This window comes from Musca autumnalis, unplaced genomic scaffold (assembly GCF_047663935.1).
Source record: "Musca autumnalis isolate F117 unplaced genomic scaffold, ASM4766393v1 scaffold_4, whole genome shotgun sequence".
In the NCBI taxonomy this organism is placed as follows: domain Eukaryota; kingdom Metazoa; phylum Arthropoda; class Insecta; order Diptera; family Muscidae; genus Musca; species Musca autumnalis.
Genome location: NW_027411977.1, coordinates 166,092,782 through 166,119,640, shown reverse-complemented (window position 1 = coordinate 166,119,640; position 26,859 = coordinate 166,092,782). Strand labels below are relative to the sequence as shown.

Genomic DNA, 26,859 nt, shown 5'->3' with positions numbered 1-26,859 from the left:
CTATTTAAGTCTTTTTTCTATCCTCCTGTACTATAAAAACATCGATGCCTTATATATCGAACAATTTACTTAATTAATGTATAAATTATATATAATATTTCTGACTTCTATCCGACATGTGAATGGAAAAACCAGATTCTAGCACAGTACATTTAAACTTAAAAGATGTGTTTTTGATAATAATTAAACAAAGATTTGGGAAATAATTTTCGTTCGACATAGTCATCAATAATTGCCTTAACGAGATCGTTAGTAACTTTTGGATGTTTTAATTCATAGCCGAATTCTTTTAATTTGGTGTTATCCAAATTGAGATGTTTATGGTAGAGCTGTTCTTCATTCAAATAAGGTGTTAATGGTGTATTTGTTAGGCCATTTTGTTGACAAATTTCATGTGTTTATCGTTAATTTCACTTACAGTATCCGAGAGACTCAGCTTAGTTAGGTTTGACATCACTATACCGAAATAGTCATGGAAAATATGTCGCCTAAAATATCGCTTATTGTTCCCTGGGTAGATTCTGCATCATCCACAATATTGTAAATTCCTCGGTGAGTTTTTCACTTAAAGCCAACTGCCAAATTGCAGCGCAAACATCACCGACATGAACTGTGGCAAGTCACATGGCGTCGTTCCACAATAATTTCATAGTTTCGTTTAAATGTTTATAAATGGCAGCAATGATAATTCGTGGCATAAAATAACGTTTTTCACCGATACCAAACACAATTGGGAGACGGACTATACTATAACTGAAATTCTCCATTGATTGCAGTTCTTTCTCAACCTTTAATTTTTGTTTTGCTGCTGCAGTCCATAGATCAGTCTTGCAGTCTCTTTCAGTGGAGTTTTTTCAGAACTATTTACACAGCCGGAACTTAATTCAATGTAACCCTTTGTCTTAACATTCACCGAATCATTTATACAATTCAGACTCGTAATTAAACTCTGCCGAAACGACAGGACCGGTTTTAGCTATTTTTTATACTGGTCAGTGAAGGTACCTCCCCCACAAAGAAATTTTCGAACGTTTTGTTTAGGAATTGTTTGCAGTACTATGGTAATTATTGTCTTGGCTCCGAAAGATCGTCTCGGAAGTGAAATACCGCGGTCCGCATAATTTTTTGAAAAAATGTATAATTACAGATAATATACTTAATGTAAGTAAGCGTGGCTTAAAAAGCGCTATAAACACTGGCTTCAATAAGCGAGATATCGCGGTTAACTTCACATTTTTGAATACAGTAAAATTCCGATAATTTTAAATGTCAGTTGACCAAAATTTCAGAATAATCGGATGGGAAATCAGTCATAGTTCTTTAAAATGTCTAAAATAGAGCTTACAATACAAAATCTCAGAGATTATTAGACATCGGTATATATATATATATATATATATATATATATATATATATATATATATATATATGTATATATATATCACCAATATTTTTGAAAATTTAACATAGCTGAATCCAAGGTTTACCCTTTTAGAACACGAGACTCGTGATTGTATATTATACAAATTAAATACTTTTGGATAAAATGAAATGTTTTTGGACGAGGCAAAAAATGTTGGCCTTAAAAGATAATTTGCGTCGAAGCTGTGGCTATATTTATGTTAAAAAATTGGTGAAAATGGGTTGAAGCCAACGTGTCTTTTTTGTTATCTCTCGATTTGTGAGTAAACCACACATCTCTCGAGTTTCCTGTCAAAGTAAAAGCAGAAGCAAACTAAATAAGGATCATCTCACTAATGTATTACTTTTCAAAATTTCGTCTGCTTCTACCATTAAATGATGCTGACATTTTGAAGCCAGATTTACAGTGTTTTTTGAAATTTCCTTCTAATTTCATTCCGCAAGCAGGTTTTTCAAAAAACCATATTTGGGATTGTAGTACTTGCGATTCTGAGTTATTTGATACGAATATTGTGAATGTACTCTGCACAGCTTCATAGAAATATGCATCCAAATGCGAAAATTTTGTGCAAACATTTTTCTAAAAATCATATTTTTCGGGCCTAATTTTAACAATTGTCATTCGATTTCTTCGTACTTGATTGCACATTTTAGTTTTTTACGTTCCTGACCCAATAAATCATTGCACGTGAAAATCCATCTACTAAAACGCGAGTTACAAGAAATTCCAAAGTAGAAAAATCATCTAAAATTGTTTTTGGAAATATCGCGTATTTTATCGCGTTTTCTGCGGTTCGTTTCCACTGCAATAAAACAACTAGTACAGCATCTTCGTTTTAGTGGAAACAGAGATTTGAAAACATCACTGATAAGGGAGCTACATTCATTTTATCACAAAAAATAGTGTGTGATGGATGCTACATCCACGGTTCTTGATTGATCGCCCTGAAATAGATATATATATTTTAAAGTTTTTTTAATACTAGGTTACAGCAGATGCTACATCTTAGCCTCCAATGTAAATTTCGAAAAATATATTTAAATTAAAAGATATAGTCTTGCTGTACATGAAAGTCACATGCGGACAAAATGATTTTGATAATTACGCGATTTACACGTACTTTAAAATTCATATAAATTAAAATGGGTTATTTGACCTCTGTTTCCATTTCAGAAGTTTTAAAATATATCCTCATCAACCTAATTACCTTCCCTAATGGGAAAGCTTTAATATGATTGTCAATAAAGCAAAATCCGTCTATTTTATTAGGAGATTTAAGCAAAATGAAGGTAGTATTCCTATAGATTTTTACAATATTTTCTACTACATAATGCATGTGAATAAATATTTTGTCAAACAAAAAAAATTTTTTTGAGCAAAATATGTGGTTATTTTGGCTGCAACATCAAAACTATAACACCAATCTGTACGATTGTAGTCTCATTTGATTGGCCGTGAAGTTTTGATCCACAACGTTTTTATGTAATTTTATGACCACTAAATGGGCTTTAATTTTGAAAAAAGTTGTCTTATATTCAATAAATTATCAATTTTATGTACATTCCGCGAATTCTGTGTAACATTTTGCGGGTATTATGCAATCTACTCTCTGAAGTAACTTCGAGAGAACTTTTGTGTAACAATGGTACTCATTAAAATAATTAGCGTTTTTATAATATTATTTTTCTTAAAAAGCGAAATAAAAGCGCCATAACTTTTGTCCGCAACAACCAAAAATTGGCTCGCGACCAGATTCGTATTGGGGATTTTTTTTTCTTAACCTATGTACCAAAAATCTTTGATGTAGCGCGAAAAAAATTTTAACATTTTTTTTCAAATGGAATATGAAATATTTGACAATATTATATTAAAATTCTCCTGTCACGGTGTTCGGATTTGAACTGTTCCGAAACGGCTGGACCAAATTTGATAAAATTTTATGTTGAGTTCATAGGTCTGAGAATAGGTCGTAAGCTATTTTTTATACGGCTAAGTCGTGAAATCCATTAAATTTTTGAACGTATTGCTTAAAAATTGTTTGCAATACTATTGTAATTACTGTCTTCACCCTGAATGATCTTCGTGGAAGTGAAATAACGTGGTCGTCCCAAATTTTTAAAAATGATTTTATAAGATAATATACCTAATTTTAGTAAGCGTGACTACAAAAACGCTATAAACACTGTGTTTAATAAGTGGGGTAGCGTGATCAACTCCAGATTTTGGAATACAGTAAAATCCCGATAACTTGAGATATCACTAGATCGAAATGACAGAAAAATCGATTGGGAAATCAGACAAAGTTATTCAAAATGTCTAAAATAACAGCTTAGACATACTGATATACAATACAATGGCAATTGTGGTTATATCATCATTAGAATCAGAATATCGCCATCGTGTCCGATTTTTTATAACATTATAATTACGGACAACGTCTCAAAATGTGGGAAGTGAGACTTCATGAACGCCATGAACATTGATTTCAATCCTTGGAATAGCTAGATAAAGATAACATTTGTTAATACAGCAAAATTTCGATAATTCCAAATATGATTTATAGAAGTCAGTTTTTATTCCGTTTACAGTACGGTTATACTAATTTTCTATTTTCCCTTGTTCTGCTGCGGCAAAATTAAGTGTAAATAAGCAGAGAGAAAATAACTAACTGTGTATTTTCAACATCTTTTAATAATAAAAACAAATTCTGGTCGAATGCTGGTAAATAAATCAGAAGTTCATACGATAGTTCATCAGAGTTCGGACCGAATTCGGTCCGAAAGTCGGCTAAAACATCAGATTTTCATCCGAATTTCGGTCGGAGAACACTTCAACCACGCCATATGACTTTCGGTCAGAGTTCGAACCGAATTCGGATCCGAACTCGCTCGTTTCATCCGACTTTCGGACCGAACTCTGATGTTTATTTTTGGTTTGCTGGGCACTGTCTTAAAGTATTAGATTTTTGCACCACTTTTAGACTGTATAGACTCAAACATTAACTTGAGTTTTTCTCGAATCAGCCAAATGGAACACTTAAGCATGACACCGACGAAATGTCATATCATTTCATTTAGTTCAAAACGCGAAACAACTTTTTTGTTCACTTTGAAATGTTTATATAAAATTTTTATTAATAATTAAATGTAATGTGGCTCTTTAAAAACAGGCTGTTCACTGCGTATTCAAATTCGAAATATTATCGTCTCTTCGTTGCCCTTTGAAGCTAGTTGTTTTCTTACGTTAGACATTGCCGTTATTAAAAAATAACAACAAGATTATTACTTTATGTATGTGCATGTAAACATACATATGCAATGGGCCACATATGGCAACAATGAGATTGAATACATAAAGGAGTAACAACTCAAATTTGTTTTAGTAAATAAAGTAACCCTTCTAGCATTTGGAAGTCAGTTAATCACTCTGTCTAAAAAAGCAATCGCAATCGACTCATATACTTAGTTTACATTTACGAAATCCAATCGATTTTAACTGTCAATTCCATTGCTTAAACGTCAAATGAAATCCAATTGATTTCAGATGAGTTTTCATTTGACGTATACGCAAAGGAATTAACAGTTGAAATCTTGCTCACCAACATCGTATCATATCTAAATACCCATAGTCTCCAGGAGTTATTTGCAAATTGCTGGGTTTGGTGAGATCGTTGTCGCAGATCTTAGTTGTATTCGCAAAGAAGTTTCTGCTGCTAACCCTAATAACAAATGGTTCGGTGTTAGTGCGTCGATGATGATAAACTCATCTTTATATACGGCAGATGGTAGGGTATCATCCTTGATTTTGAATGAGTAGAGAATGGAATCGTCACTTGACACTTGACGTTTTTACCACATAGTGTGATAGTGTGCACCCTACAGTCGGTAATATACGATTTTATCATTATTTTGTCAAAAACTTGTGTTTTTTTTTTTCGAAATTTTACTTAAATTTCACCCGCTTTTCGTTGTTATTGGCCATCGTGCTTATTTCTCTCGATATTTGTCTGCAAATTAGACCGTGCGCACCCTACATTCGGTTCTAGTTGACTTTCTGAAATAGTTAAAAGTGACTTTTTGAGGTTTTTTTTTCGAATTTTTGTCGATATTTTTTGGGGTTTTCTTCTTTCTAATCATGTCGGTCACTGCACTCCGTCTGACATTGTTGTCAAATTTATAGCTGGTTTCAACCTTATTAAGCCTGAAAATCACAATGTTTTCAATCTGGAGATTCGTAACACGGAACTTCAAGATTTGTAGAATAAAGTGAAACATACTTATGATAAGTATTTTGATCATCTTATTTCCGTAGAGGGTACTAGTTCAAACGATATTTCATCGGCTGATGCAAAATATCAAGCCACTTGCGAAGGCTACGTCGCTTGTTTGTCAGCGATTATTGAAAAATTGCAGGAGCTTATGTCCGTAAAGTCTCCCCTTGCTTCCCCATCTGCCTTGCTCCTTAGTAATCCTCAAAACAGTCCATCTCAACATAGTCAACATTTCGATTCTGCAATTCGTGGGTCTAATAGGCCTCCTGCATCTAACGATGGCAATATATCTCTTAATAATTCAATTTCTCCACTGCTCTTCCAGATGTCCAAAACTCTTCGGACATTTCTATTGCTAATTGGATTTAACCTCCATATGTTTCAAATAACATGCATCATCTCCATTTACCACCGTGTGACATTGAAGATTTTCATGGTGACTTCTTATCGTGGCCCACTTTTCGGGACCTTTTCTCAGCCATGTTTATTAATAACGCTGGGCTAAGTGACATTGAAAGGCTTTGTTACTTGGTGCAAAAAACAAAAGGTGAGGCTAGGGAAATCATTACAAAGTTTCCGCTCAACCACAAAAGTTTCGCTTTAGCTTGGAAGTCGTTAAAGGATACCTACGACAACAAACGTATTATTGTTCATAATCATCTTAAGATCCTATTTGATCTTCCTGCCTTTAAAAATGAAACTAGTTCCAATTTGAATACTTTACAGCGTGACTACTGCTATGTCAGTAGTCAAGGATCACTGGGATCCAATTTTAGTTTTTGTTTGTCAACAACGTTTGTCTAGGCTAACCCTTAGGGAATTCCGAAAAGTAGAGTCAAAACTAATGTAGCTACTTCTTCGGTCAAAGATAATTCGAAATCGGTATGTGTACTTTGTCACAAAAAATCTCATTCATTGCGTTCTTGTCCTAAATTTAGTGCGCTGTCATTTGAAAAAAGATTTGAACCTGCTAAAAAGGTTCAAATTCGTGTCGATCCCAAACATTCTCCATTTCAAAGAATTTTGTTCAGATCTTCTCCTTCAGACTCCATCCAATATTTTGAGTTGCAAACTGTCATATTTAGGGTAAACTGCGCGCCCTTCCTAGCCATTCGCACTCTTCTTCAATTAGCTCAGGACACTCAATCCGATTATCCTCTTGCCGCGCATATTCTGCGCAATTGTATATATGTAGATGACGTACTTGCTGGCGCTCACGATATTCACACTGCATTATCTTATCGTGATCAGCATGTTGAAGCCTTAGCTACTGCAAAGTTTGAACTGAGGAATTTTACATCAAATCATAGGAAAAATGTGTCTCGTTTTTCTTCGCATGAACTCGTTGATGCTAAGGTTCGTTTCTTCGTGGAACTATTAGGACTTCGATGGAAAGCTCATTTGGATTCTTTCTTTCGATCCTTGCGAAATAAACGCAGTTAAGTTTAAGTTAGCAGTTTTTACTCAAGGAGTTATCTTGCTGAGGAACATAAGTGTTATAAGAACAGTCTCCATTGTCTTCTAAAAGCTTACTCCTTTTACTAAACCCTCATTTGGACTAAGATCCTCGTTTGCGTCTTAATAACAGCCTTGATAAATTTCCAGCACTGTCCTACACTGAGCGTAACCCGATTGTATTACCGTATTGTTTCCCCTTCGGCAGCATTACAATTAACCGCATTAATTGGCCGCTCTTTCGAGCTCAAATGGGGAAATCTTCTCTGCCTTTCCTTTAGGAGTCACATTCGCCTGTTTCGGATTGTGGGAGAGAATATACCTTCTTTCCCACGCTCTCTCCTAAAAGTCATATTCGCTCAGTTCGGATGCAGAAGGGTCGCTTTCCAAAGCTGCCGTCGTCGTTGTTGATCACAACCTTGTCAATAACACACACAAAAGGTAAAGTCTTGTTTCTTTGAAACCCACCCACTTTACAAATAAAGAATTGAAAATAAATCTACATAAAATTACATACACCAATTTTTTTTCTTTTTTTTTTTGGGTTTCAAATACACTGGTATCACGCCAAAAAAGATGAAATTAAATACAAAATGTAAACAAGATTAAACGATACAGTTAGTCAAACATATTATTGGAAAACCAAAATTATTACCAAATTTTAAATAAAACAACGTTTTATCGGTATAAATGAATAACATTATTAATATATCACCTCATGGAAACTCGTTAGCTACCCCCATCAGGATGTCAATACTCAAGGCAAGAGTACCTAAGGATTCGTGAGGGCAAACTACACTTTGGGCTAGGACGAAGGTAGTAAAGAAACGGAAGGGGCCGCCGATCCGCATAATGCAGTCTATTCTGCATCACTGCAAAGCGGCTGGCGCTGAAATCCTTCCAGCCCTTAAGAAATCTGAAGTGGAAAACTATGACACACCAGGCAAAGACGTGGATATGATGCTCACTATTTCCACTTCGGGTCATCTCTTAAAAGTAGAAATCATTTTTTCCTATTTCCTTCGCAAATTGTTTGGGATCTATTTCTTGTTGAATTTGTAACTTGCTCATTGGATAAAATCTGATCTTGGGTGTCTGTTTTTGCCAAGCTTCAGGAATACTTTCCTTTCATTTGATTTCGTTGGTAGATTAAAAAACAGAGTATCGATTCAGTTAACCATAAATATCTGGTTACGTATCAGATCTACATTAAACGTCCATTAACCGGCCACTTTTCAAATATTGTTAACTCCAAACTCAAGCTTTTGTGCGTACTTTCTCAACTCGATCAATAAAAAACGCTTTAACGTGTAGTACATTGATGCTCAAAATAAAAAAGAGAGTAAAGTAGTGAGAGAATCACAAGAAAGTTTGTATCAGCATTCAGGTTGTTAGAACTTCGACCAGTAAACATATGGCGGGTGTGTGCTGTTTTGTTCAGTGTCCCACTTAAATTATGCGTACATCCATGCACATGTTTACTTGTCGGCTGCTCAACGACGACTGATTGTTATTCTCATATACGTTAACGTATATGGATGATCTTGGCTGGTGTAGTATTATTTTATTCGCCACTACTGTTTAGTTAAAGGGAGGCACGGTAATTGTTTTTCTTTTATTTGCTTAATTCCTCTTTTTTACAATAATTTATTTCGGCTGAGCTGGGGACGTCTGTTGTTATGTGTGCATCATTCCAAACTGGACTTAATCAATCTGTCGTAGGTCGCTCGCAACCATCGATGGGTCCACACATAATAAAAACAACTCCCCACTCTCTTATGCTTAAGAGAGTAACATAATTATCTTAGATACTAATTGCTTACAATATAAGCCTATTTACACTAGCCATCAATAAAAATAGCACTACCATAACTATTAATACTACAGCTTTGTTCCCGTACTTTTTAATAGCAAAACTCGTAAAAGAGAAAAAGAGAGAAAAATTGTTCTCACACAAAAGTTTTTTTAACCCTTCGTTGGACACCAATATTGTTTGTCACATTCGTAACACATGAGTCTGGCCAGACCCATGTAATAAATATAAATTTTTTAGTAAACTTAATTAATATTTTCGTATAAAAAGTTGTAGAATATGTTTTAAGGATCCTAATCTTACATATATAATCGTTATTTGTCAAAAAAAACATACCTAAAAACACTAAATTTAATTAATTTTATCAAGGTAGTAAAAACGGACATATGCCTATGGAGTAAAAATTCGTACTTTTCTTGTCTCTATGCTCGAAAATCCTATTTATATATAACTCCAATGCACTATATTTTATTTTGGGGTATTACTCTGAATGAATAGGGTCTATTTTATAACTTTACAGCTTATTGCAGTGCAATAACGATAATATCAATAGGTACATGAAGGCATATGTCCTAAGGACTTTCTTCTAATTTATATGGAGAATCCTATATTTGAACCATTCCACTTCACAAAAAGAGCATAAAGGCTTTGTAATGGGTTTTATTTGTCCAGTTATGTGTAAAATTGTCTAAAATAAATGTGTAACCCTATTTCCAAGGATTTTTTTTTAGGTTGTGGTACGTACACTGATTTCAAACCCATCTCCTACTTTGCGACCTTTTTACGTGCAATTTTGAAGACATGGTAGGGTGAAATGCGACAAATTTCATAAAATGGTATTCATTCTGTCAAATAATGTAGACAAAACCCAATTTTAAGAAAAATTTTGGAAATTTTTCAATAAAAAATAGGTGGGGTCTGGCCAGACTCATGTGTTACGAATGTGATATGTATGTCAAAAAATCCTTGTAGCTCCTTTTCTGGTGATCCTTTTGATTTCATGTTTCATTCGTTGGAAAGGTAACAAAATTTCATGAAGCTACCTGAAATCTCAGGTCCATAGCTTTATTTTAACCCAGTTTAAAATGCAAAATAAAATGAAAAAGGCCTGGCTAGACTCAGGTGTCCAACGGAGGGTTAAAAAGTTCGGGAACGCAAAAATAGAAAAAATGTCAAAAAAGCTGGAAAAAAATGTCAAAGTCGGCATACCAGCCAATCAGACGCCGGCAATCATGTTACTATTTTTTACACGCTCAAATTTGTCGAGTAAAAAGTTTTTAAAGAGAGCATCATTCAGCCCCATTTTTGTTTAAAGAGAAGTGAACATTTTACAACATTTTTGTGTACGCGTAAAATGTGTAAAAGTCATAAAAATTGTAAAAACTTTTTAGTTCTGGAACAAAGCTTACATTCGGTCATCCTGACTATAAAAATCACCTGACTCTTTTCAAAACGGTTGCCTTATGGAACGTTATCATAATTTGAATGTTGTTCTGTAACTTCTGTTTGGAGACTATTCGGTTTGTTGTGAACTTTGTATATTATGTTGAATTAAATGACTAACCCCCTTTGTCAATGCTTCATATTGTGTGCTGCCCATACTCCTTTATAGGCTGTTTTGGAATATATTTTTTAGACGTCCCTATACTAGCTTCTTATTACGACATAATCACATTGTTTGTACCTGTTGTTTTCTCTGGGGGTCTGTATAATTTTTATTGTATTGTTCTGCGGCATGTTGTGTATTATCTGCACTTTGTCTAGTCGAACTCAAGTCTCTAACGCCTTCATTCATAATATTTTCTCTAAGCTGATCTGAAATTTTTCGTCATTGGATTACACGCACATTTTTTACGCAAATTCTACGGTTTCTAATGTTCTAACCCAAGTACTCTCAGTTTCTGTATCTATGAGTTTTGCGATCTTTGGGCCTAAATTTCTGTTAACCCATTCTACCTGACAATTTGCTTCTGGTGAAAACGTAGCTATTATAATACGTTGGATTTCGTAGTCTTCAACATTTTTTTTGAAATCGTTCGAAGTAAACCGACACCCTCTATCAGAAAAGATGTATCGGCCGTAATACCTAAAGTATTCATTTAAAGCGTATAAAATACTATGCACTTTAAGCAGTTTTGAACATGATCTTTAACCTTTTTGTTCTTATGGGGGAACCAATAAGTTTTATTTTTTAATTCTGTAACTTTGTTTTCCCATTTTGTCATGGTACCTAAACAAAACATCGGATTGCATTTGAGCATCCCATTTGAGAACTACAATAAGCACTTTTCCGGTCTTAAGTTTTGTGTATAAAACGCCATTCCTCATATCGTAATATTTTTGGTCAGTTGTCTGTAACCTTTCTTTAATTTTTACAATTTCGATATTTTTTTGAGCGATGATTAAGTTTTCGTCGAAAGTATTGATATCTACAATCATAATATCTAACAATCGGCTTAATGCATCTACATGTTGCATACGTCGTCCTTCTCAATGTTCGACGACATAGTCTAACGCCCATCTAGCAATTCTTATTTAAAGTCAAAGTTAAGGAGATACAATCAGTAATTATTCTGAACTTTTTGCCGTATAAATAGACGCAAATTCTTCCAAGTGCATAAGCTATCGCTAAAGTTTCTAATTCTTAGCTGTGAAACTTAGACTCAGCATCCGAAGCTCTCTTGGAAAAATAAAACAACGGGTGCCAATTTTTGCAAATGGTTAGGACCGAAACCTAATGCACAAGCGTCGCAATGTAGTTCTGTTTCTGCGGAATGCTCATGTTCAATCACTTGATAATGCAGTTTATGTAATCGTATATAGCTTTGTCATGGGACATTTTTTAAATCAATTAAAGTTTTTTTCTTAAATATTTTTTTTCATTCAGTTTTTTTATATAAATTTATTATTTAATATAATTCCTTCTGTATTTATATTTATGTTGAATCAGTTGTCTATAAAATTTGATTATTTTCGTCGTATTCAATTAATTGTAACATAACAAGAGGCACCCTAATGCCCTTTTAGTAGTTTGCTATTCCTCTTTCTGTTGTTTAGCTCAGAGGGGCTTCGCCAAATCTCACTTTAACACTGTAATGTGCTTGAATTCGCCCAACAGAGAGAATCACAGGCAATACCCGAATTTACCCAACAATAGAACGACAAGTAGTGCTTTGTTTTTGTACATTGGCTTCAGCAACAGAACGATCAAGCAGTAGGCATATAGGTACACACATATGTACAAACGTACTTATGTACATAAAAGTTTGAGTGCATATTATTCTCTATGCGTTTGTTTCTCTGCCTCTGTTTGTTGTCTCGCTAGGCACTTATTTACTTACATACATATGATCAAGAACAGATAGGAAAAAAATAAAACTGAAACAGCTACTTGTGCTCCACGTTGGTGCGCCAATGAAACAGTTTTGCCTATTAACTGGTATATTAAATAAAAAACACCAAAGAGGTAAATTTGAAATGAACACTTTTATTCTTATTCGGAGCAAATTTATCAGATAGTTACAATGTAACGCGTTTGAATGGACTTTGCTGAATAAGTGAATTCTTTAAATTTATTCTGCTTAGCTGCTCCTTATGAGAAGCGAGAAACTCGTCTAGACATAGTTGTATTTTATCTATTAACTTCAATTCAGAGCTGCATTTCTTAAACTAGGTTCACATTAGTGTTTAAATTAATATATACGTTTACATATGAATTCATGAGTTTTAACTTTACATACTAAATAAGATATGTACAGAATACAGTGGACCGTTTCAAAACTTTATTATAACTATCAGCATTAAAAGACGGGAGGAAAGGCAAATAATTGAATAAATCTTTACCAAAAAGAAATAGCGAACTGTGTCATTTAATATTGTTTGAAGCCAAGCATTACTGTTGTTCCTTCGGAATTAAATTATTAAACTTGCTCGATCGATGTGGACACAAAATACGTTCCCAAACAGTTTCGTCAGTGAATCAGACCAGTTGGCGGAAAGTTATACATATTGCCCGTGGTATCGAAAAAGTTTCTCGCTGCATAAGTGTCAATCTGGTTTATTGCTCCTAAGAACAACAGCCTGTTTTCTAAGAAGTTTTTGCCCATTCGTTCGTCGATTTCATGAACGAAGACACAATTTGGTTTTCATAGCCCTTGACGTTTGTATTCGTGTGACAAATAAATTAAAGCTTTTCATTTTCGTAATTTTTTTGGTTTTCGTAACAAAATAAGACGAACGAATACGTCAAAAATAAACGAATAGAAAAAACATCGTTTTGAAGAAAAACTGAATTATTTGATTAATAAATGACACAAAACGTATACAAACTGGTGGGGAATGCCATTTTAATTATTTTCACAGAAGCAGTACCGCCAATTTATCACATTATAAGAATAATTTTTTGACAAATTTGTTTACATTTTTGTCTTCTTTTTTGTATGTCATCTGTTTATCAAATTACGTACCGATGCAGATGCAAAATTCACAAAATAAGCATTATGGGAACCCTGAAATAAAAAGCTTCTCCGAAATAGACGAAAGCTTTTAGTTAAAGACGAATGGTTCGTAAAATTTTACAAGAACCCAATTTTGAACGTATGCGTTTTAGTTCAAACGGTTCGTGTGACAGGCAAGCATTTTTACAAAAACAGGCTGTAAGTCTTACACCTCTGAGAAAGAATAATATGGATAAGCGATGATGTAAGTTGCCTCAGAGACATTGCACAACATTTGCCACAGAGTAAGTACAGCATACAATTTACACACTCAAGTCGGATCCTGAGTCAGGAGTTAGGCCCATCACATTTATGACTTTCTTTGGGGTTGTTAAAATTGTCGATTCTGAAATTTTACCTTTTAATAATTCAAAAGTTTCGAGTTCAAGTTTCCCAAAACTAAACTTTTTGTACTTTCTGGTTAGGTCATAAAGTTTAGCGATTATTGAAATAAATCATTAATAAAACGCCTGAAATACAAACAAAGGCCAAGGAAGCTTTGTACTGACCGTACTTTATCAGGCACTGGAAAATATGTTATGGCTTCTAAACCTTTATTATCAGCTCGTATACCTAAGTGGTGAAGTATGTACAGGGCCACACTAGGTGAATTTCATTAAAAAATTTCATGAAATTAGGTGTTCTTAAATCGAATTCGCCACTACAGCAATTTTATGATTTTACTCTACTATGGACGTCGATCTAGAGACGCATAATTTCATATTAAAATTTCAATGAAATTACGGTAGTGTGGCCCGGGACTATTTGACTTTATCTTTCAAAAATTCACACTTGTCTAAAAGCAACTATAATTTGTTTCATACCAGTCTCAACATAACTTCTCTTAATATTTTTTCGGCGTAATTCGTATTGCCCTAGCGTTGTGGAAACCATTGTTAAGATCCAGTCTAGTAAATATTTTTGGTTTGCCAAGCTTTCTAAAAGATCGTCAATCAACGGAATTGAGCAGTTATGTTTAGCTTTAATTTTGTTCAATTTTCTAAAATCTACGCACATTCGTAAGTCTCCAGTTTTTTCTGCACTAACACTATGGGTGAGGCATATTCAGATTAGCTAGAACTTATTGTGTCTATTCTTTTGAATTCCGGCTGGCAACGCGTCTCTCCTAATTAAGCTATTTGAACTACCGGTATCAATTAATGTTTCTAATGGAAAATAAATGTTATCGCAAGCACTACAACTAAAGGGTGTTTTTTTAAGCCCGATAGAACTTGAAATTGTAAAAAATAAAACAAAAAATTAAATTGTAATCAAATTTTTTTTTATTCGAAAGATCAATACGTGACATTAACATTTGAAAATGATTTCGGGCATATGGGCACCGCGGCTGTTCTTGACGAAGTGCATTCTGGACGTCCAATTTTTGGCCACTTTTTCGAGCACTGCTGGCCGTATGTCACGAATAACACGCTGGCCTCCAAGGCATCAATTGTTGCTGGTTTATCAGCATAAACCAGTGACTTCACGTAGCCCCACAGGAAATAATCGAGAGGTGTCAAATCGCACGACCTTGGAGGCCAATTGACAGGTCCACTTCTCGAAATCAACTTATCGCCAAATTTTTATTTCAATAAGTCGATGGTTGCGTTCGCCGTATGGTACGTAGCGCCATCCTGTTGAAACCACATCTCCTCCGGATCAATGTCATCCATATTTTCAAACAAAAAATCATTGATCATGGTGCGGTAACGATCTCCATTGACCGTAACGCGAGCTCCGGCCTCATTTTTGAAGAAATAAGGTCCGATGATGCCACCAGCGTGAAAATCACACCATACGGTGCATTTTTCTGGATGTAATGGAGTCTGTAGGGTCTCTTGTGGATTGGTCTCACTCCATATGCGCCAATTTTGCTTATTAACAAACCCGTTAAGCCAAAAATGCGCCTCATCGCTGAACGCCATACAAATGACGAAGTCGTCTATAAGTTGCGCGAATCGACGACTGATTTTCAAAGTCAATTTGGATAATTTCGTAGCGTTGTTCAAGCGTGAGTCTATTCATGATGATTTGTCAGAGTATACTGAAACAAATAAAAAAAAGTTTCATCAACATTTAATTTTTTGTGCTGCATGTTTGGAATGCCGTCGATAGTGTATTCCATAAGATCGGCATCTTCGAAATTTAATACTTTGGACGACTGTATTTTTTCATAGCAGTAATCAGCAAAGTTTTCTCGAAATTGCCACACGCGACGTGCAAACTTTCTTCTGGTCTACGGCTTGCTGTCGTTTGAGCCAAACATCAGGCAAATTTGGCTAAACATCCCGTCCAACATTGTGATGCGGTGGGAATGCAGCCAACGCAATGATTTGCCTGTAAGATTCATAGCGAACAACACGCGGAACTTGTCGTTCAACAGGTTGTAAAGCTCCTACAATCTCGCAATTGTTTTACCCAAAAATTTGCCTTTGTACTGCCATCAAAATTTGGAATAATATGGTCATCTGTAGTTTTGTTGTTGGTGCTGAAAATTTTCATTCACTAAAATTTCTTTTTCTCTTCTCAGTAATTTTTGTTCGCTGTAGCTTTCTGCTCCTTATCGGCAATTTTGCTCACAACTTCTTGGACGTCTCTAATTTTTTGTATCGGCAATTTGTTTGCCTGTATATTTTTCACCTCAACAGAAGCGCCTCAACAAGTGGCGATTTTAATTGTATTTCTGCATGTTTTTCAGTATCATATACATAATTCCTCTACATTTTGTTCAGTAGGCACGGCTCTATATTTCGTACTTTTCGCACTCGACCCTCTTCTCTTCTTCACTGTCTGATGGTAAAATTATTTTTTTGTCGCACGGTTTTATTTTTTGTATTTGTTTCACCTGCATTTCGATCTTTCTGCATGATGATGTTGCTGTTGTCCAGGTTGTCCTGTAGTGCGACTCTCTAACATATTTTTTGAGTTACCGACAAAAATCGGTAAAATTAAAACGCAAAATTATGAATGAAAAGTTCAAATAAAAGTTGACAACACTCTTGCTATCGGTACAACTTTACGACTGCTTTTTATTCGTCGCTAACTTACCGAAAAACATCGGTAATTACCGAAATTATAAGCATTTTAATTTTACCGACAATTGTCGGTAACTCAAAAAATGAGTTAGAGAATCGCACTACTGATGTTTTTGTTGTTGTCGTTTGAAACACGTTTTATTTTCAATTTCGTTTTAATTTGTTTTTTAGGCAAAATTAATAAATTGGTGTCAGGAAACAAATGTGACCTTTTTCACTTTGTAAGCAGTTCATTCCACTTCTGAATACTGTTGTATTATTTTATTCGCCACTACTGTTTAGTTAAAGGGAGACACGGTAATTGTTTTTCTTTTACGTGCTTTATTCCTCTTTATTTACAATAATTTATTATCTGTTATTCAAACTGGACTTAATCAATATATCGTACATCGCTCGCAACCAGCGATGTCTCCACATATAATAACAACAACGCTCTCTTATGCCATTGATGCACAAGATGAGCACTCACCTTTACGTTTTCGTACGATTAGCCATACAAATGCTCCCTTCGTGTTCATCATTGTCTTATGCTCAAGAGAGCAGCGTTGTCAGTATTTGGGGATTTTTCCACAAATTGGGGAATTTTCTCTAAATGAGGAAAAAATTCGACTTGGGAATTGGGGAATTTTTGCGGAAATCTGAAAAATATTGGGGACTTTTTGGGATTTTTTTAGTAATTATTTCAGATTATCTGAAAGTTTTTAATTTGAATACGTGAATAGTAATAAAGCACGCGTAACGCACAAATAATATACGTCATATACTACCTGCTCACAGTTGTAATAATTTCATGGCAAAATAATACAGGTACAGCGGCAAAAACAGCTGGTTATCACGCTAGTTGTCAAAATTCATTATTGTGAATAAAAACACATATAAAATGTAAACAATCAATTCACAGTAATAAATTATTGTGATCAAATTTTACGTAACACCGATGTAACACCTTCGATTTGATGTAACTCCTTCTTATTCCACCATGAATAATTTATAACAGCTTTGAAGTGTTATCATGCGGTTCGGCAATTGACCGTGTACTAGAACAATGGGTTGAATTGAAATACCCTGTATATGTTTATGATAGTGTGGCCGCTCATTTTTGCTGGTCATCAGGCAACCATTAAATATTTTGTGGTTGCTGGACAGTTTGGCAGTCATCGATATTTGCAAAAAATCTGCAGCCAAAACTGATCGTGTGTACCCCGCTTATAAAATGAAGAAGACATTGGCAAAATAGTTTGAATCGATTGAAAACGACTCAACATACATATTTACGATTGGAAGCCATGGATCTAGGCTTTGCTTAAAAAAAAAAACTGAATTCTTGGTTGAGTCAACTATTATTAATGTTAAAAGCCCTGTACCAAATATCTTAAACGCTTGGTAATACAAATGCTGAAACGGATGCCTAAAAATATGAATTTTTTAAAACTTACAAACAATTTTCCTCCAATATTTCCTGTAATTCACTGGGTGAACCCACTTTTAGAATCACAGTGGAGAAAATTACCCTTCGTAAATCGAAAAGACATATTTGGCGATAATTCTGCTAATGATTTTAACATATTTTGATGTAATATTTTTTATATAAAGATGAAGCAGCAACTCCAATTCCCGAAAATGGGAAGATAGTTCGATCCAACAAGTAATGCATGTGTCGAAAGAGTTGTTTTCTATTATGAACTCTTTTAAAAGTATAAGAATAAGTACTTACAAATGCGAAACCAATTTAGTTGAATTTCTATGTACAAATTTGAAGTATTATTTTGTACGTTTTGTTGACATATTCCTATTCTTAAGTCACTTAAGCATAGTACACATTGGATAACAAAACTGACAGTCATCGAGGTATATTTAGTTAATATCAAAGTCTAGCTGAATAGTTAATTTTCTAACCTCTAAAGATTACTTCACATATTGTATTTCAAGCAGCGTTAGCTAAACAAAAGTTTTTATTTCCAGAAAATTTTCCTAAAAGTAAGTTTGCTGTCAGTTTTGAATGATAGTGTGTACTCCCTTTATGTAAAATGCAATGCAGTTCAATAAACTACTTTTGATTTTGTTGTAATTATTTGTTAAAAACGTTGCACTGTGGTCGAACTTGTATGGGAAGAGCGGCCAAAATTACTTCCTGTACAATACGAAAATTTCAGTAAAGTTTAGTTTAGCAACACAAATAAAAAGCAAACAAAATCAACATAGGCCAACATTGGGGGTCTTGACCACATCTTTCAATGGAATTGGCTAAAATTGGGCCACCGGTACTCCTAGTGTTAGAGAACTTTATTGCAAAAAAAAAAATTGAATTGGGTCCACGTTTTGATAGGGTCCCCATATAATGACCGATTTTCGGAATTTTGATGGCTTTATATAAATTATTAATTCGAAATGGCCGAAATGTCACTTAATCTTTCCTGGATGTAAGCTACCCCCAAAAAATTGGGGATTAATGTAGGTTCGCCCTTTAAAGTTGTCCACATAAGCCGGTACCACCCAATATTAGGTATTTTTGGGCTTCTAGCCGTAATAATCAAACCAAATTGCTGAATTTTTCAAATTTTATATTGAGGATCACATTTTGACTTATCCTTCATATAACTGAACAGCACAATGTATCTTCTGTATATTTAAAAAACTGAGATGTATCACCTGCATATTTGAAAAAATGACAAAAACACCCTGAAGGATACCTTTCAGAGAATTTTGGGAACAAGTTCCATAGATGCGGAAAGATGCAGCTGATATTTTGAAAAAGAAAACAGAAAATTTAGACTGCCACTAATCTCTTAAAAAATTTCGTTGTGGGGAAAGAGGGGGAACATTTAATTTAATTTTGCTGAAGAAATGACATTACAAAAGTCCTTCAGTCAACACACGTATTCAATAATGAATCCAAAAAAATTAACAAACACAAAACTGCATAAGAATTAAGTTAATACATTGTTTTTCAATATTCGAATTAAGTTTTGTCAATATAGAGTTCATTTAGTTTGATATTAATATTTTACTTTCACCTAACTTTTGCACAGAATTCACCTCGAAATCCAACCTGTTAAATTTTCTCTTTTGTGATGCTATTCTCAAAGAGTACAGTAAAAGTAATCCATAACAAATTTATTTTATAGAAATTTAACATGTTAGAAATAGATATGAACACATTTGGTACCAAAAATTAGACTTTAATTTTTTAATTTTGTCCAATGTCATCGACCACTGTGCGTTTGGGATTTTTTGAGGAGATTCAATAAAATCTGGGGAATTTTGGGGAAAAAATTGTGAGAATTTTGGGGAAAAGAGGCTGGAAACACTGGCAACGCTACAAGAGAGTACCAAAACTATCTTAAGTCCATATTTACATTAGGCAATTTTCCTTGTGGCATTTGTCAGTTTGATGGAGAGAGGGGTGAGGCCTATGGTAACCCTATACCTCTGAACACCATCTCTCACCAACAAACTGACAGTTGCAGCAAGAAAAATTGGCAACTGTAAATATGGACTAATTATTGTTCTGTTCCTTTACTTTTGAAAATGGTAAGACCGGCTAAATTAGTAAAAGTTGTAAACTGCTACCATATGAATTGTTGGTATCCGAGGTAAAGAAACACTTTTCAAGTAAAAAGTGGTAAAACTTGAAGATTCTTGCACTACTCTAACTAGTAATACCACAAACGGGAAATAAATACTTACTTATCGGCTATGGCAAGTTCCAGAACCATAGACAAATAAACAAATAGACAATGGAAGCTTATATTTTCTCATCCTAACAGATGTCGCACAAAAAGTTTTTGTGCGTTCATCTGGTTCAACTTTTTGCTTGGCTAGGTCACTCGACTTCGAAAGAAATCATATAGGTTTCTTGCAAATGAATTGATATTTTGCATATTTTTGCATCAACATGTATTTTAGAAGAAAATTCAACCAAATATATTTTAGGACCGAACAAATTCTTGATAATTTCTTAGTTTATAGGTATTTAAGGTGTGACTTCCACTTGTAAATTTCAGAAAATCATAAAACAACTATTAGCTTTTTATATAGTAGAAGTAGCATAGAACATGTATCGATCGGAACAATATGTTGTGTTTTTAAGCAACATAGAAACTAATGAAATTTGGAAATCGGTGCCACCTCTGCTCGAAATTGTCGTACAATTTTGTGGGATTATCAAGGACATTAAAATCTAGTCCTTCATCAATCAATTTTGTTTACATTTTTTCTTAGTTTGGCCTATAGGACAAATTTTCTGTAGAGGGCCAATTAAGTGAATCTGGCTGATTACATCCGAATTAAGCAAATCGAACAAAAAGTTGTGTCAAAGGAAGGTCCAATCCCATGTCTCTAGCCCAAAATCGACCTCTAACCTCTTTGACTTGTTTTACATGGCGAAATACTCTGGAAATTTGACAAGTGTTCAAATAGTAAATTCAAGTCGACTGCAACAGAATGCAAATTTGTAGTGAATAATAAAGTGATGTTAGTTGGTCATCCAAAGAAAGGAGACACATTATATTGAAGCAGTAATCCCGAATGCACCAAATAAAATAAACTCAACGGAATCAGATAACACCTTTCAACTATATCACAAGCGTTGGGGACACCAGAATATGCGCCATGTACAAAGGAACCTAATGCTAAGTTTACATTAGCTCAAACGTCAAATGAAATCTCATTTGGATTTCATTTGACGTTTAACCTATGGATTTGACAGTTGAAATCGAGTGGATTTCGTAAATGTAAACCAAGCATAAGGGAAGAACTTCGCTTAGCTTTTTGAACTGGAGAGGTATCTGATAGTCCAGACGAGTTAATGCCAGCTGACGTCTGTGGTCCAATGTCGTTCAGTAAAAATAAGTATTTAGTAATATTTAAAGATGCTCACTTTACATATTTTTTTGGATACTTCTTGAAAGAAAAGTCTGAAGTTAACCCTCTTACCCCGATGGTGCGTATATTGTCTTTATGAGCGTCTAAGTACCGTTATTTCACATATTCTGCTTTATATCTTTCTCAAAAGTATACACAGGAGGCTGTTTAACCTTGTATCAACAAAAAATATCGGTTGTGTCTCGAACAACATAACTACGGTACATTATTCAGTGTGAAGTCTAGCACTCCAGTGAAAATTAAAATTCATTGTGTACAGTCCAAATTATTCAAATCTTTTCTAAATCAAAATATATGAGTTTTATGTTAAATTTTAGTTTTTATACTTCAAAAGTAAGACCAGAAGAACATTCCTGAATGGCTAAAACCAAATGACCAAATACATTTCAGAGAATAATTTACTGTATTTTCCGGAACAGGCGGAGTAACAATTGGCGCAAGCAAAAAAATTTTGGGATGAGAGGGTTAAAAAAGCATTGAAGGAAGGTCCTAGCTCTTTAAAGAAATCAAGACAATTCAAATAAAGAATTTTTGAGCGATAATGGTGGCGATTTTGATAATTTTGAAGTAAGACAATTACTTAAGGTATATAGAGTCTCACAAAGGCTAACTACTCGCTACACTCCGCAACAGAATGGGGCAAGCGAATGGGAAAATAGAACTGTCATTGCGATGGCCCGAGCTTTTAAATACTAAAACAAAAATGTTCAATTTCATGAAGCTATTTGGGCTGAGTTAGTTTGCTCCGCTATATATGTAATTTGAACTTGCAAGACACCAGTTGATGGTAAAAGTCCCCATGAACTTTGGTTTAGAAGAAAACACAGAATTACACGCAGAGAAAAAATATTTTTTTTAACTGGTGGTGGGCAAAATTTTATTTTAAAGGAGATAATGTATATTGCAAATTTAGATTCTGATCACCATATAAAACAACAACAAATCACAAAATTTCGATATATGGTAATATTTTCATAATTATCTGATGGTCAATCCAACCACAATCTGCTTAACTTGACATAGTATGAAGTGTCAAAAACTAGGAAATTTGCCAATGCACCACAATTGCTGTTCACTGGTAAAAGCAAATGTTCTCTCATTAGTTGTTCTGCCGCTGAGCAAAACGGTTGTAAATTTTGTTTAATTTCCATATAAATGAATGGTATAAATATGGTAAAAACAGCATGCCAAACAAAGAATGAAATAGTTCGAGTAATTTTTTACCGTATTAATGACTACAATTTGTGAAATGTGTAGAAAGAAAAATCAAAAAGTGACAAAAATATATCAGTGCCTGAATTGTTTTTTTCTAACACTTCTTAAATGAAAAGAATCTCCGAATGTTTCGTGCAAATTTTGTGCACTTAATAATTAATAGAAAACGTATACAAGTGATCGAAATAACAGACAAAAAAATGTATATATGTATAACCTAAACATCTGTTGTTGTTTCATAATGTTCTTCAACATAAACATGTGATCGGTTTAAGTATGGACCAAACGGAGAGGCAACAGAGAGAACTGAATGGTGTTTTTGTTGTTATAAAGATAAGTGTATTCTATATTATATTTATTTATTCTAGTATATCCAAATTGTTCTTAAATAAATAATTAAAAGGTAGAGTATAATTCCAATAAAAATACTACTTATTAGAGCCAACCACAACATGTTTCTGCTGCTACCACGACATTTAAAAATATTTCAATACCTATGTAAAATAATTATATGTGCAAACTAATATTATGATATTTAGTGCCGAAAACAAAATATATTTCCAATATTCTTTTTACATTGTAGTTAGTGCTTACGATTGCTTTTAAAATATAAAAGAAAATTGCGTTCTTATTAATTTCATATTAAAGAAAAATAATATATAAAAAAATTTTCATAGAAAATATTTATATGTGCAATAACGAACATTTTTAAAAAATGCATAATAATGAACAAAATTGATGTACATTTAACATGATATTGTATTGCCCTTGTAGATTAGGACTTGTTGTAGCCTTCGTGTCATAGAACCGACTAGGTTTCTTAAGGTGTTAGTCGTGATATACTCCCATTCCGCCAATAATGCACATTTCAATTCTTTGAGCGTCGTGCACTCCTTTGACTTCGCGAAAACTTTGGCAGATAGTCCCGATGGTCTTCACTGTGTTTGTGGCCATGAGTTACAGCTGGCCACTCCAATAACGGTACATTTCGTGCTTTTAAAAACTCCTTTGTAGGTCGAACAGGGTGATTCGGGACAATATCCTGCTGGAAAGTCTAATTATATCCGTACAGTTCTCCAGCAAAATTTATTAAGTTGTTCTCTAACAACTCAACATATGTTTCGGCATTTATTTTTGTCGGAACAAAACTTAAATTATTCTTTCGTCCAGCTCTGAATGCAGCGCATACCATAAGAGATCCTCCGCGAAAAATTCCCAATTCTCAAATAAATTCTAACGGTATTATATTTCAATTTTTTCTACATTTTGCTTATGTCCTGTCAATTTTTGCTTAGTGGTAATATCTTCCTTGGATTTAAATTGTAATCCCGTTAGTTGGGACATTCGATTTTAACTTACAAGCCAATAAAAAATAATTATATGAGAATTATAAAACATTCGCGTCTGTCACGTCATAAAGGGAACACTTAACATCGACGAAAGTTTACTTTAAGTTTTGTTCCGACAAAGATGAGTGCCGAAACATAAATTTAGTTGATAGAGAACAACTTAATAGATTTTGCTCGAGAAATGTACGGATATAATAGGACTTTCCAGCAAGATATTGCCCCGAATCACCCTGTTTGACCTACAAAGGAGTTTTTAAATGCACGAAATGTACCGTTATAGTAGTGGCCAGCTGTAACTCATGGCCACAAACACATTGAAGATCTTCGGGGCATACTATCTGCCAAAGTTTTCGCGAAGTCAAAGGAGTGCACGACGCTGAAAGAATTGAAATGTGCATTATTGGCGAAATGGGAGTATATCACCACTAACACCTTAAGAAACCTAGTCGGTTCTATGACACGAAGGCCACAGCAAGTCTTAATCCACAAGGGTAATACAATATCATGTTAAATGTACATCAATTTTGTTCATTATTATGCATTTTTTAAAAATGTTCGTTATTGCACATATAAATATTTTCTATGAAAATTTTTTTATAAATTATTTTTCTTTAATATGAAATTAATAAGAACGCAATTTTCTTTTATATTTTAAAAGCAATCGTAAGCACTAACTACAATGTAAAAAGAATAATTGGAAATATATTTTGTTTTCGACAATAAATATCACAATATTAGTTTGCACATATAATTATTTTACATAGGTATTTGTGTCAACTGCCCAAGGGAAATAAAGCACTTCCATCGAAGTGGGGTTCTAATGTAAAAAGTAATTAGTCAGGAAGCATACGAAAAACGAATTCTGGAGTGTTTTAGATTCTCTGATTGCAGACCTGTTACATCGCCTATGCTGAAAGGAGAAAATTTTGAACCCGGGAAAGAAAATGTGAAGACTTCTCAATTTCCGTACATACAAGCAGTAGGTGCGATAATGTATCTCATGTTGGGAACAATACCTGAATTAAGGTTGGGTTCCTTTCAACATCCTTGGAAAAGCCATCAGATGAAGATATTACCAGAGTTAAACGAATTTTTCGCTACATTTCTGGAATAATTAATCGTGGAATATTTTATAACAATGAGCAAGCTCGAGAACTAGAATGTTACAGTGATGGATTTGGCGGATGTTTAAAAACTGGCAGATCTGCATCTGGTGTAGTTATAAAATTTGCTGGATGTGTTGTATCATGGCTAAGCCAGAGACAAGCTATGGTAGCAACATCTACAACTGAAGCAGAAATTGTTGCAGCTTCTGAAGCAACAAAATAAGTAATTTAGCTACAGCGTTTATATTCCGAATTGATTGGGCTAAATGCCTCTCCAGTTTTACATGTCCATAATTCTGCCGCAGTACGTCTGGCTCAAAATCCGGAATATCCCAAACGAACAAAGCATATCAACTAATAAGCATTTCTTTATTAGAGAAAAATTTGTGAAAAAAGCTTGAAGTTATAAAAATACCAACGCAAGATCAATTAGCTAATTTGATGAGAAAACCTTCACAACCTACAAGGCTCAAGCTTCTTTTCGAGAAATTTTGTTTAAAACAATCTCTTAACAAGGGAAAGTGTTGAAGTATTAGTTAAGATATGTTATACTACTGTTCTTATAAACAAGTACTAGAATCGAGTAGTACTTGAATTTCAAAATGTTAATATTTCAATTTGTTTTCATACATATTTTATTCACTTCTATTGGATCCCCAGTCAGAGGATCCGGTCAAACAGGCGCTGCACAGTGTCCGATATTCAAAAAACCTGGCCAAAAATCGAAAAAAATATCAATTTACACTAAAAAGTTTATAGGATTCCAGTTCGTGTAGTTATGAAAAATATATACATTTCTTGTTTAATAAGTGGGTATAAAAGCAGGTCGAAGTGACCCTATTTGGAATTTTTTTCTTTTGAATATTTAAGTTGTTTATAAATCTATGATAATATGCAAAATAAACAACGGTAATTAAATATTATCTTTTTGTAATTGTAATGAAAGGTGTGTGAAACGTATTTAAGATGTTCAGTGTCGCCAATGAATTGTGCGTTCTTTAATAATTGATGTCCGTACTTGTTAATTTTTTTTTCAAGATCAATTTTCACAAAAAATATGAAAATAGTTGTGAGTAAGATCGAGTTGGGCCGTGTAATTTATCATTTCATAAAAAAGGAAGGGTTTTTTTTACCAATTTCCATCGAAACATCCTGCACATATTTGCACTTTTTGATTTTATGTGATATTTTGTCTTGCAGGTATGTACAGATTTTCTTTCATTCAGAATGTCAGAATATAGTGACTCTATACACTTTCTGGCGTTTGGGTATAATTTGGAGTTTTGGTATATTCCAAGACCTATAGTAAAATTTTATGCAGGGTTGCGGAGTCGGAGTCGGAGTCTACGAGTCGGAGTCGAGCAATTTTGCTGGAGTCGGAGTCGGAGTCTGAGTCGAAAAAAATAACTCGACTCCGACTCCGGGCAAATTTTCTTTTACATAATGTAACCTTAAATTCGGGACACCAACATGTTTTTCAAAAATCATTATTTATTTTTAAAAAAAGCGAAAAGAAAACATTCAAGCAAACATTATATTATATTAAGTTAGAGGAAGATTTACAGCATATTTACTGTCCTTTGAAGTCTAGTCTATTCATCTCTATTTTGATCACAAAATGCGAGTCGAGAATATTTTTGGTCCAACTGGACCTTTAATTTTTTGAAACCAAAAGAAAAGATATATGACAACCGAATTATAATTGGAGATTTAACGTCTTCTATATAAGCTTTGACACTTAAATTTAAGATTTTTAAAAGTAGAGTTAATCAAAGTGTGCACTGAGCGGCTAGGGTTATGAATTTTTTACAAC

General features: G+C 34.0%; 1 protein-coding gene and 1 pseudogene across 2 annotated transcripts in view; both read right to left on the bottom strand.

Moving 5' to 3' along the window:
• The window catches only part of LOC141403907 (limbic system-associated membrane protein), a 122,813-nt gene that overhangs the window by 18,069 nt on the left and 77,885 nt on the right, over positions 1 to 26,859 (bottom strand). The gene's annotated exons all lie outside the window — the stretch shown is intronic.
• The window catches only part of LOC141401625 (uncharacterized), a 34,967-nt pseudogene continuing 8,266 nt past the window's right edge, over positions 159 to 26,859 (bottom strand).